The following is a 13480-nucleotide window of genomic DNA, read 5'->3' as shown; positions in this document are numbered from 1 at the left end:
TCTTTTCAAGAATGTTTCAGCATGACCCAGAAACTGAAGTACCTCTATCACAGAATTCCTGGCAGCCTGATTAGTCACACCTTGAAATAGTCATAAGCAGAATGTATTGAGTATCTTCTAGGCTTCAGATACTGCCCTTCAAATTTTGTTCAAGACTCCAATGATGCTATAAATTAAACTTCTGTTATTATTTGGCCACACTGTGTGGCATGCAGGATCTTAGTTCCTCAACCAGGGAGCGAGCCTGTGCCTCCTGCAGTGGAAGCATGGAGTCTTAAGCACTAAACCAACAGGGAAGTCCTAAAATACATATTGGACCCCATTTTATGCATTATAAACTGAAACTCAGAGGGGTTAAGAAATACACTCAGGACCACACGAAAGAATCAGAATTTGGACACAGATCTGTTTGTGTCTGAATGCTCCATTCTTTTCAGAGTATTGAAATCCTCATTCCCTGAGGAGAGAGGAGAGCTGGACTCCATTCCTTATAAGTGAGTGGATCTAGGGGTGTCCTTTGACCAGAAGGCTGGGGAGCAGAGATGTGAGCATGAAATAGCAGAGCAGTTCTCCTTTGAGGGAGGAGCAGGCAGCACATGTTAGGGATGTGAAGGCAAGTGTTGCTTCACTTGCATGTGGACCAGTTAATAGACTAAATTTCATCCTCAGTTGGGTAAGCTCTTTGGGATCTTAAAGATGTATCTTGAATTCACATCCCATGCACATCTCTCATGGGTGTTGTCCAAATCCTATTATCTGGGAACTTAATTTAAAATAGTTTGGTCTTTTTGAAAATTGTCAAAAACTCTAATAAAACAGGAATATTTCAAACTTGCACGGACCAAATTTTGTGGGACATCCAAAGTTTAGCTCTTAATTTATGTCCTTAGAACCGTGAAGAGGTAAAAATCTAGGCTGCATTGAAAAGCACAATGCAGATAGGAATTCTAATAAATCCTTGACTGTATTCAATCAATGTGAGAGTCACTATTCTACTGATTACCTATATCTATTATTAGACTTTATTGGAGAAGGAAATGGCAACCCACTCCAGTGTTCTTGCCTGGAGAATTCTAGGGACGGGGGAGCCTGGTGGGCTGCCATCTATGGGGTCGCACAGAGTCGGACACAAGTGAAGCGACTTAGCAGCAGCAGCATTATTAGGCTTTAATTGTAATAATTAATCAGATATTTTCACTTTGGGTTTTCATTTCTCAATTGTTTCAAGGTGTCTTAGAGGTGACTCACCCTTAAATAACTAGTTATCAGCAAAGGATAAAACTGAGAAAATGGTGAAGTATTGGTTTTTTTCTTTTTTGACAACTTAAATTAATTTCTGGAAAGGTAGAAATCTCTAAGTTCATGTCCTTAAATTCTAATCCCTTTAAGCAAGGTAGACAGTGGGAATACACAGCTGCCATTTTTTTTTTTAAAGAGGCTACTGTTCCTTTAATGCCCAGCTGGTTCTGAGATGTAATAAAATTGACATATTGATTCCTTTGAATTTACAAATGCCTGTTTCATAAACTCCATCTCCAAAGCCTAGGCATCTTTAGAGCACTGTCATTTTTTTTCTCCAAATGGATCAATTATGTGCCCACGTAATCCTGTTACCTGTGAAATCCATGCATACTTCTCCCATTTGCTGCAGTTCCCAGGCGGACAAACTTGCATTATGTACGCATAAACAAACAGCGCATTTTCCTGATATTAGAGATTGTTTTCAAAGTGAAAGGCAATCTCTTGGGTCCTTTACTCCAAAAAAAAAAAAAAAAAAAGAGAGAGAGAGAGAAAAAGAAAGAAAAGAAAAAGGAAGACTGGGTGCTTGTTTCTTCAAGCAACCTCAGTATAATATATATATTTATATACACATACACACATGAACATGTGCGTAATCTGTATTTATGTATACATACATTTATATTAACTACTTATAATTCCTAAAAATTCATTTAAAGCGTATGGTTTTGCTATGTTCAATCTTTTCACTGATCTAAGGAAGTAAATTTTTCGATTTAGTTAAACTGGTTCATGAGGGTTTATCACATTTTTTTTTTTTTTTGCTGTCTTTTCTCCTTTGCTGATAATTAGTTATTTAAGGGCAAGTCACCCCCAAGACACCTTGAAACAATCAAGAAATGAAAACCCAAAGTGAATTAGGTTATAAAGTTTGCAGTCATTTTATAGGAAGAAAAGTCTTCAGCATCTTTCACTGTGGCGCTTGACACTCAATGGCTCTGAGTTTTCCTTAAACACACACAGAGCTCTTTACTGAAACAACCGTTGAAAACAAAGATTCTGCTTCTACTACATTAGGAGAGAAACGCCTCAGTGAACTAGGTCTTTCCCAGGTTTTAAATCTGTAACAGCAAATTGTCTTCCTCTACCATCTCACTTCGATGTTCATACGTGGACACACTTACCAGTGCAAAACGCAGAAAGAAGGCTTATGTGCCAATATACATACAGCTCTATCTATAGAATCCCCTGCAAATAAGCATCAAGCAAACATGCTTTTGTCTATGTATCAACTCTCTGTGTGAGCAAAGTACTGTGCATGTTCTGCACAGAGATATGAATTTTCGCTTCATTCTTTCAGCCTGTGCTGTATTTGATTTTCCTCACTTCACTGGGCACCCAGCAGTCCAGCGACACTGCACTTGCACTCTACAATTTGTTTCTAAGAGATTCCCCAAATCACAAAACATCTTCTCTGCTGAGAAGATGCTCTGAAAAATCGGGTTGTGCTAGGAGCCCTGTGGCCTGGCCCACCGCTGCCATTGTGCAGGAGTGGTTTTAAAGATAAATGGCTGCATGTTAACCAGATTTGACATGCTGTACAAAGGCAGCCACCTTTGGTCCCATGACACAGCCAAACAGAAAACACAACAAGCAAGCCTGGCAAAGATGTCCGGCATGAATAAAAGCACAACAATTTGTCACATAGTTGTTACAAAATGTTAGCAGCTTTAGGGCCTGCCATGGGATGGCAGAGATAAGGCAGTGTGGAGAATCTGGAAGTTTAAGGATTTGTGAGTCTTAGGCAATGGAAGAGTTAACTCAGAAAAGGGGGAAAAGAGTCATCGCAAACGGATTATTTTCATTTGCTTCCTCGTAAGGCCTTAATGTCATGAATTAAATCAGCAAGGCCAGTGTTCCGGGGTTTACTAAACTCCACTGTTTTGAAGGGCTGTCTGTTAACCATCTCTTTCCAAACTCTCAAAGATGCAACACACTCTAGGATCTTGAGCATCAAGAATCATTTTTCATTTCTTTTTTTTTTTTTCAAGCTGGCCTAGTGATGAATGAAAGGGAGAATTTTGAGGATGAAAAAAATCCACATACTCAACTTAGTCTCACTATTCACCTAGAGCAAAGTAAGTCAAAGTGTCTCACTTTAACTCTTTTTCAAGTGCTAGGTTTCTTTTTCCAAATGTTTTTCCAGAATTACTTGTAATTCTGGAAATTCTACAATTCCAGTAACATTTAACCATAAACTTTCTTCCTGACTCCAGACTCATGCCCTTTCTAAGCCTTCATTTCCTCATCAGTAAAAAATGTACTGAAATAATAGCATCTCTTTGATAGAATGGTTGTCAGGGCAACGTCAGATGACATAGGCAAAATTCTCAGCACCAGTCTCAGCACATTATAAGTACTCAATAAATGTTAGATAATATTAGCTTTCCTACAGTCACCAGAGACATTTCACTGAAATACAAATATGATTATGTCATTCTTCTTTAAAAAGCGTTTCACGAGCTCACCATCACCTATTTATTGGATAAGAGCCAGAAATATGTGACAGGAGGTGCTTCTGATCACAAACCACCTTTGCAGACTCAATTCAAGCTTATCCCCTTGCACTGGGGCTCTGTTCCAGACATGCTGTTTGCCTGACAGCACCTCAGTGGGTCTCCCTTTCCCTCCTTCAAGGCCTGTACAGGCCCTCTTCTCAGCCCAGAATACCCTTCTCCAATTCCACTGGTGAAACCTGAGCCATGTGACCATCCTCCCTTCAAAAAGCTGCCTCCCCCAGGAAGTCTGCCGTAACTACCTGCTCCCAGATCTAGTTAAGCCATTGTCTGCGCTCTCTACTCACTGGATATAAAGTTCTTCATGGCATTCACCACATATTCCTCATTTCTGGAAGCCCCTCTTTCTCACTAGGCAGTGAGCTCCTCAGGGGTTCAGACTCTATCATTCATATTTTGATTTGCAGCCTCAAGTTCAGTGCTTACACATAGGATATGCTCAGTTAATGCAGGATGAATAAATGCTACCATTTTCTACTGAAATATCAGAAGCCTAAAAAGTAACTGGTAGAATGTGTGTGTGTGTGTGCTCACTCAGTCGTGTCTGACTCTTTGCAACCCCATGGACTGTAGCCCCCAGCCTCCTCTGTCCATGGAATTTTCCAGGCAAGAATACTGGAGTGGGTTGCCATTTCCTTCTTTAGGGGATCACCTCAACCCAGGGGTCAAACCCACTTCTCTTGCATCTCTTGCATTGGCAGGTGGATTCTTTACCACTGTACCACCTGGTAAGTCCTACCAGGTAACATACATGTCAATTATTTTTGGAACAAGAAAAAGCTTTTTCTTATAATTCAAATCTCAGATCACCCTTAGCAATAAAGGCAGAAAGGAGCTCTGAATGGAAAAAGAAAATATGCGTTTTTCTTCTTTGAGCCTGACATCAGCTTTGAAGAGGTACTGCTTCCAGCAATGGCAGAATGAAGCAAGGAAGCACATGTGACAAACTCTGCAAAAAAAGAGAACTTAAAAAACAAATTTCTGGCCAATCTAGTGCTGGCATAGCCACATAGTTCAGACCTTTTTGATGACTCTAAGAGAATGGAAAAGATACTTGGGAGATGAGCTTGTATAAAAGATATTGTCATTGTCTATGGCCTGATGTAACACAAGTGCCAATTCCCATGTAAAGAACTCCATGTTGCCCTGATAGTTTACAGAGGACTACAAACTAAATATAAAGAGGGAAGAAGATTTCTATGGCAGATTTCTTAAGGGGTAGGGTCTGAGGCTCACTTGACATCTGTGATTCTCTAACCTCTGCGACCCCTTGTAAACTCAGAACCAGCACAGCTCAGAGCCTGTCATAGATCCGCCCCCATCCCACCGTCCTCCTGAAACCTGAGCCAAGCCCCATGGGGCTGCAGGTCTCCTGTTCACAGGTCCTGAAGGGAATCCCGGAAGCCACTCTCTGATGAAGTTTGCACGCTTCCTCACTGAAGGTGAACTGACTGCAGGAAGATGAAATTGCCCTAAGTACAGTTAGTGGGGAGCAGGAGCTGGTGAAAGGAGAGGGATCTTGAAGCTAATGGGTGACCTTTCAGTGTCCTCCATTTATAGGTCTCATTTTATTTCTACTTGTAATATTAAATGGGAAACAGATTTAAATACGGGAGACATGACGGCATGCCATTCACTTGGTCTGAACTGCACAGTTCATTTGTATCCTAAAAGTGATGAGGAAGGCGATGGGGGTAGGCCTGGTAATAGGCCTAAAATCAGTAGATGGTAAGAAACCATCAGAGAAACAGACTGTTCATTAGTTTTTGTCTCTCTTCCCCAAAATATTAGGATTATCCAAAGAGTATCTTCAAAGTAAAATCATTGATTTCTGCCTCAAAAAAGCAAAGAACCAGGCAAAATATTTTACATGACAGAATCTGATTGTCACATTGATTTGTAACAGTTAACTAAGCATATTCTTAGGATGAGCTTTATATGGAGAAATCATTTTGCTGAGTGCCAAATACAGGAAGGGAATGCTAAGAAAGTCCTGAGAAGTGTCTTTAAGAAGCCATACATGTAAACGCCAAATTCTTTTTGATTAATAATTAAAATATCTTAAATTCATATCATTCAGCTGAGAGGATAAGCACATGAGAGTTGTGTCTTCCATTAACAGGAGATTTTTAAAGCTTAGGGGTTCTCATTCTAATAACAAAAATATAGTGTAAATACAAATAATTTTTAAAACAGCATCTAAACTTTAAATTTACTCATATACCAATAGAATGTGCCAGTAGAATGCATGAAATATACAAAGTTGATGGTATGTTTTGTTAGAAAATTGCATCTTGTTTGTTAAAAGGAGAGATGTTATTAATAGGCAGAGTTAATTTCTGGGAAAAAAATTTTCGAGTCATAACTTTATGAACTGGTTTTGGAGGTTTATCAATAGAATAATAAAGACATAGTTAAAGAGCTAAAGAAACTATAGGCTTTATTATAACTCTCTAGTTCTTCCTTAAGTTAAAAAAATAAAACCTCAAATACTCAATGGATAGGTTATGAGTCTTTATGTCTATACTACCTGTTCTGTGAAAAAAATCCTTCACAGGGCTCTATCTCGCCAATGGCAGTGATGTGCAGCAGACCCAGTCCATGTTAGTCAGAGCTTCAGGTAGAGGGTTTGAACCCTTGTAACGATTTTAGACTTGCAATCGGTGTTGTGACGTTTCTTAATCTAGGTCTGAAATATGTGCAGCATTGCTTTTAGAAAGTAAAAAAATGGGCGGATCGTGCCATCTATGGCAGCATTTGTTCAGCATTTGGTACAAACGGGAGGAAAAAAGATACAGAATGCATGGATTGATTTTCAAATTACCTCAATATTTTGAAAACATTTTCACCTGCATGCTGAGAATGCTAAGAATGGCAAGGAAGGCAATGTGCATTTGCACAGCCTCCACTGCATTCATTTATAAATTACCTCATCACTGACTGAAATTAACACTGATTCTTACAGGCAATTTCTCAATTTCCAATGCTAATTACATTTTTTTTACTTTTAAATTCTGTACCACCTGTTTTGGGCAAGACATCTTAGGCAGCGCGACCGCATTTAATCACAATTTTAATTAACCGCCCTGTAGATGTGAAAAAGAAGCAATTATAATGTAGATGAATGATGATTTTTCTGCATTAAATTGTTTTGTTTCCCTGGTATGTTGATTGTAACACAGCACACAAATACAGTAACTGTACAATTTTTTTCTATTGTAATTTAGTAATTGTTTTTGGAAAACCAGTTTGGGAATGAGTGACTTCATCTGTTTACAAATTGATTGATACTGTTCACTCACTGATTGCTGCAGCGTATATTTTGGTATTGCACAGCCTAGCATAAAATATAATTAGAGATGCACAGGCTTTGCAGCACCATTTTGGAATCTGAAAATCAACTGTAACTGAAGTATGTTTTCCTTGAGCATACTAGTATCAGTTGGGGCTGATGAAATGATAATCAAAACAATGGGCTTTCCAATTCCACCACTAGTAGAAACCCTTGGTTTCAATCTGATAGTCTAATATGGTAAGTTTATGAATTACTCTGTACTAGGCCTAGGAGCTGGGGGCTGGCAAGTCTGAAGCTTGCACAACTCACTCAGATCTGTATCAGAAGCAGCATACAAGTGAGGTAAGGAAACAATGATGAAAGAGAAAGAGTCGCTGCTTTGGAAATGGAAGAATTGTTCCCGACACCCAGGCACAATGCACTGGTGTGCTGTAGCTCTAGACTATCTCATCTCTACACTGTGATACAATGAGATCACATTCATGCTCCTGGCTTGCAGATACTGATCATTAAAGCCCTACCTCACTGCAGATAAATTCAAAGATCTTTTTTATGTGAAGCAGAACCTCCTCACTCAGCTAGGAATGGGCTGGGAGAAAAAGGCAGCCATCAATATCTGTTTATCTGAAACCTGATGCTGACCAATGGGTAGAAGATCTATGCTTCCTGTTTTCACATGAATCAGAAATTCCTTCAGGAGCTCCTTATGCTAACATCACACCTACTCTTGATCTCAGGGCTGAGTTCTCAGGCAGTGCCCTTCATTGGTATCACAGGACTGGTGTCTCTTTCAAATCATCCAATGAATAGCTCTAAAATGTGCTCACTTGCATGCACCCTGAGCAGGCCATTTCTGCTAGCCTGGAAAAAAGGGGAAAAGGCCATGTAAGCAGTTGTGGGTGTTCAAAGGAAGCTATTTACGAGATCTCTTCATCTTCTACTTTGCTTTTTTTTAATACTCCATTCCTTAGAAAATCCTAAACTAGGACAGTTCATTAAAAGGTGAGAAGTCATGTTGGTCCTAGCCATGGGTTTGTTATAAAACATAGCGAGGATTATGGCTTCATTTAGAGCAATTTACAGATAGAATGTTATGAGTTAGCACGACACAGCAGATCGTGTTGAGCTGGGAGTTGGAGCAGGAGGACTATTTGGATTAACTTCTATTTGTCTGTCTCCTTTATAAATAGTTGCACAAAGTTTTCATGGGAAGCACCAAATCAATGCCAGAATTTACTTTGTATATGAAGTAAGAATCTGCCCCATTAATGTATTTAAGAAGTCTGTTCTTTTGCCAGGTGAAAGATTTGAATGTCTAACCCTTGTGCACACTCAGAGAAATGGACACAAAAATCTCTCATGAAATTAAAATAGGCCAAGGTATCTTATCTGTGTTGCTAGGAGCAGTGTCTTATTCATGTGTAATATTATACAAAACTAGCAATAAAACTGTTTCTTGCTTAGTCACCCCTACCTGTATCATGCTTTTTGGCTGTGAAAATTATTTGGTATAAATAATATTGAGTAAACTACTACCACTGAGGGAAAAAAGCAATTTATTTCAGTTAGTAAAACTATCACTGCTAAGAAAGCATGCTTAGGGCAGGTGGAAATGTGTATGTGTTTTACTCAAGAGATTCAATTTCAGATTTTTAGTGCAGTCTCGCTGGTTATTAGCAGCAATACTTTCATGCTGCTGAATATTTTTTTCTCATTTGCCAGCTTCCTTACCTTCCTCATAAGACAGAAGATGTTTTTTTATGAATGGAGGTAAAAATAACCTTGAATATCTCAAATTATAATCTTTTTACATAATGAAAAGGGAGTGTTCTGGCAATAAACTTGATTTTTTTTTCTTTCTCATGAAGTTGTTCCAGCGATCATGCTTGTTTGGAAGTTTCTAAAAGTGGTAACATCTGTGCTCCTGTTGGGACAAGAAGTCATCCCACAAACCTTTCTGTGAGCGGGTTCGTCTTTAAGAGAAAATAAAATACCTGATTCGGGGCCTTAGTCTTAGCTCCTGTATCTTCACACTCTGACCCACTGGCGTTCCTTTGAGCAGAGAGCTGCTTCCCATGGCTACCTCCTCAATATAAGCTTGCTAACTAATCTCTTAGCAAACACTTGAAGCCAACCTGAAGGGAGGAAAAGAGGCAGAGAGGAAACAAAAAACCCCGGCAGAGATAAAGCTCAAGGCACATTCAACCGGACACGGGACTCTAAATTTAGTACTAAACTTCAGTTTTCTTGCGAAGAGTTAGCTGTTGTCTGTGCAACAGGGACTTTTAGAACAATTATTTTATTTTTAAGACTTAATCCTTTAAAAAAAAAAAAAAGACTCAATCCTAATTCTGCTGCTGTCTCCTAACAGGGCTCACTTTAACAAAAACTCCCTTGATTTTTTTTTTCTTCCTACCAGTAGTCCTGTGCCTACCCTGACAGGTATTTGTAAATGGTTTCTTTTTATAACGAGTATCTTTTAAATAATGTATCTTTTAAAAAGTCTACCCAGACCCCTGTGTGCACACAAGGTAACTTTTCCTCAGGAATTTATGCGAGGATCCACTGTTGGAAATAAATAATGACTTTCAACCAATGATCAAAGAAAAATAAATCTTTTCCCCTAATAAGACTTTTTAAGACTGGAATCCCATTTTTAAATGGATAACAGCTAAGAGGCTAACTGGCAATCTATTTATTTCCAAAGCTCTGTTTTAACGTTGGCTACACAGAAATTGGAGGAGCAAATGAACCCTGGGATCTTCGAAGTTGAAGCTTTTAAAATAGAGTTGGTATGTAGTATTTGAAAACATATTGTTTGGAATTTAAGTTTTAATATCTAGGAATAAACCGAGCATTAAATCAAGCAAAACTGTGACAAGGCCAATATGCACATGGACGATGCCAGGAAGGCATCTTCAGCTCTTTGTTCACAGCTTAACAAAACTGTGCCGTCACACCACTTTAGTTCAACAGTGCCTGTCGAATGGGCATCAGCAGATCAGCCAATGCCTGTCATACACAGAGCCTGAAGACGCTTTGAAAGCAAGGGCTTATTCGACCCCCAAGTCTAGTTGGAAAGTGGTGAGGATTTTAAATCATCTAGTAAAGACAACAACCTCCCCCCTACCCCTGCCACCACCACCCCATACTCCAAAGTTAGAAGAAATAAGGAAAGATGACCAAAAATACTGGTTTAAAAAAACAGACGTGAAGGAGGAAAAAAAATGCACTCAGGCAAAGGGAGCGTTTTTCATATTTGTTTCCTTTGTCACAGCAATTATAAAAGTTTTGCAATCATAGAATTTTTCTCAAAGTGACGTTCCCAATAGTGAAATAGAAGTTTAATGTCATTGCTATTTTAAGGTTTTGCCACAGTTTTTTGGCCTTTAAACAATTGAATAAATGTTCTTCCGTTATCAGGATAGGAGGGCGTTATGTGACAAAGAGAACTTGCAACCCCGTGTTATTCAAAGGAATATCTCTTCAAGTGTAATTTTTGCTACGTGGCTGTTTTTGTTGACAAAAATGCACTAACTTTTGAACTGACAAGTCTCCTGAGCTCTGGTCTCTGGGAACATTTAATCTGCTTCAGAGTAGGAATCGGAGGAAACAAACCTGGTAAAGAGAAGGACTGTTAACTTTCCTACAAGTTAACAATTAAGGGGAAAAAAAAAAAAAAAAACCCAAACCGCCTTATTTGCCTCCTATAACACTGATCATGAGATTTGGCTTTTCAAGCTTTAATAAGTGCTAAGGAGGTGCCTCAGAACTTTCCTCCTGTTTAATTAAGTGTGCCCACTCCTCTTCAGGCATCCAATCAGATTAAATGAGAGTGAACCCTGGGAGCAGGGTTGATGAGCCCTAGTGGTAAGAATTAGCTGAAGGTGTACTGAATCTCTCGACCTTTCGAGTTCCTCTAGGATACGCTGCTCCTGAGATTCATACAGGAGTTGAGATTTCCCTCACACTACAGTTGAAAGCTCTCGCTCTCCACCCCTCTCCCCGTCTCTGTCTTTCACTCTGCTACTGTCAGTTTGCTGCCTGTACTTTAGCTGTCTCTTTTCCAGTCTCTACCCTGTCAGTTTCTGGCCTGCCAATTTCAACTTGAAGCTTGACTGGGCTGATTTGATGCAAATACCTCCAGGGAAAACCCTGAAACTGATGAACAGTTATGTCAAGTCGATTTTGCACCATCGGGAAAAGGTAACCTCTGCGAGAAAAAAAACAACAAGGTTAAAGAGACAAGGGCTTTTCACGTGTAATACCTCTGCTGCACATCTCGTTCACTGTTTACCATCCCTCAGAAATTGTAACTGTCAGAATTAGTCCTAATTGCAGATGCGAAAGCTGCCATTATAATAAAAACAGAGGCAGTGCAGGCATTAAATGTAGCAGCCTAATTTGTGAGACTACAGAAAAGGTAGAGTAAATGAATATTTCATTACTTTAATTACCAGGGACTACTCTTTTCTTGCTGTCTTATGATAAGTGTTGCTGTAACTAGCAACAGCAAACATCCACTAAAACATAAAGTGCAATAATCGTCCTGCTGTCAGGATCACCACTTTAAAATACGAGCTGGGAGAAAATATAATGGTTTATCTATTTCTTAGAGATCGCAGAAGATGGAAATTCATTTAATATTGGGGGGGGGGAACGCACATACAAAGGCACCAGTAAACAGTTTTAGTCAGAGAATAATGGCCCTGAGAAAGGAGGAAAAATATCAGTTGGCTATACATTTGAAGTGTTTGCCCGAAAAGAATGCCGGAAAGTGAAAAATAGGAGGTAATAGCATTTGGACTTTTTAAAGCAAAATCTTGTTTTGCGTTGCACAATGTAATTGCTTGGACATTAGAAAATAAAACTCCAGTGACTAGGGGAAAGACAAGAGGAAAGCGAGTGGTTTTCAAATGATTAAGCAAAAGTGGAAAAAGTTCAAGTTGGCAAAAGTTTAGAAGCTCAGTCCATTTCCATTTTAAAAAGACTAGATAAAGCCTGCCAGAAAAAGGACTTTGCCTACAGTTTTGGAGGACCGATTCATAAGATTTGGGGAGTATCAATAATTACTCACTGCTGACACCTTGAAAAGCCCTGGGCATCTCTCCCTAATTGTCAATTTCAGGTAAAAGGGCAAAGCAGGGTGGAGGGGTGGCCAGACTGTGGGAGGTGGGAGGTGGTCCAGGGGGTGGGGGCGTGGTGGAGGAGGTTGCTGAGACTGGCTGAAGCCAGCCTGTCTCTGCATTTATCACTTTGTCCCAGAGGAGGTGTTTGTTCAACATAGCAGTTTGACAGCACAAAAACACTGTGGCCAGAAGCCCTATCAAAGAACCTACTGACACATATCATTTGTGGTCTCGGTTTCACAGGGCAAGGCTACCTCTCACTTTATCTACACAAGTATAAAACTCTACACGTTTCTAAGTGTTCAGTATTGTTTAATCCCCTCCCCCTTTCTTTCTTTTAAATACTATAAACACTACTTTAAAATACCATCTTTATTCGGGACTCCTGAATGTTGTTTTAAAAACCATAATAATTTGCAATCAATTTAGCATAATCTGTGTTAAGGTTGGTAATATTAAAGAAAAAAGAAGGAAAACAGTTTAAAAGCACAAAGCTTGTAATTTATCCTACATAATATACTTAAAGCTTAGATTAGTAGGTGCAAGTAAATTTTGTAAGAGTCATGTCCTGTGGCATAGGGAACACTGTTTTCTTGTTGTTTTTTTGTTAACAATAAATCCTACTGAACAGGAGCCTACATTAATCCTTCATCTCTACTATTTTTGCTTAAGTGTATCTCACTCACAAACTATAAGACTGGAGTTATAGTTAAAGAGGAAAAGTCCTAGAGTTGAGGTCCTAGGGTGTATCTGTGTGGTGTGTGTGTGTGTGTGCGCACATAGGCTGTATTTAGTTTTCAGATTCCCATCAGCAGAGCAAAGGTGATGGAAAATCTTTAGAGGACAATCATTTTACTTAGAGATTTTCCCCTTTTAACGGGTCTATTTATTATGAAAACAGTTCACTGAGTTCTTTATATATAAACCTCACCTCTTAAAACTGAGAAATCTCATGATGTGAAACACTTCCATTGATGTGCTTTGTGTCTAAAATAGAAACTTAGGTACTTCCAAGAATAAGCAAAATGCAAAGTTTCCTTGATTACAGTTACTCAGATATATAAAACAGTATCAATACAATAAAGCTATCCACTACATTCAGAGATCACTTGGATACTAAATTCCTTGAAATTTATTCATTAATTTAAGAGAGAGAAAAATTCTCAGATCTTAAATAGCATGATAACCCAATCTGTTCATCTCTCATGGATTACTTATTTTGGGGAGGGAGTACCTGTCAC

At 39.0% G+C, this 13480-nt stretch overlaps 1 protein-coding gene across 5 annotated transcripts in view; it reads right to left on the bottom strand.

Moving 5' to 3' along the window:
- The window catches only part of ZEB2 (zinc finger E-box binding homeobox 2), a 132003-nt gene that overhangs the window by 105179 nt on the left and 13344 nt on the right, over positions 1–13480 (bottom strand). The gene's annotated exons all lie outside the window — the stretch shown is intronic.

This window comes from Bubalus bubalis, chromosome 2 (genome assembly GCF_019923935.1).
Source record: "Bubalus bubalis isolate 160015118507 breed Murrah chromosome 2, NDDB_SH_1, whole genome shotgun sequence".
Taxonomy (NCBI): Eukaryota; Metazoa; Chordata; class Mammalia; order Artiodactyla; family Bovidae; genus Bubalus; species Bubalus bubalis.
This window is presented reverse-complemented; position numbering and strand designations above follow the sequence as displayed.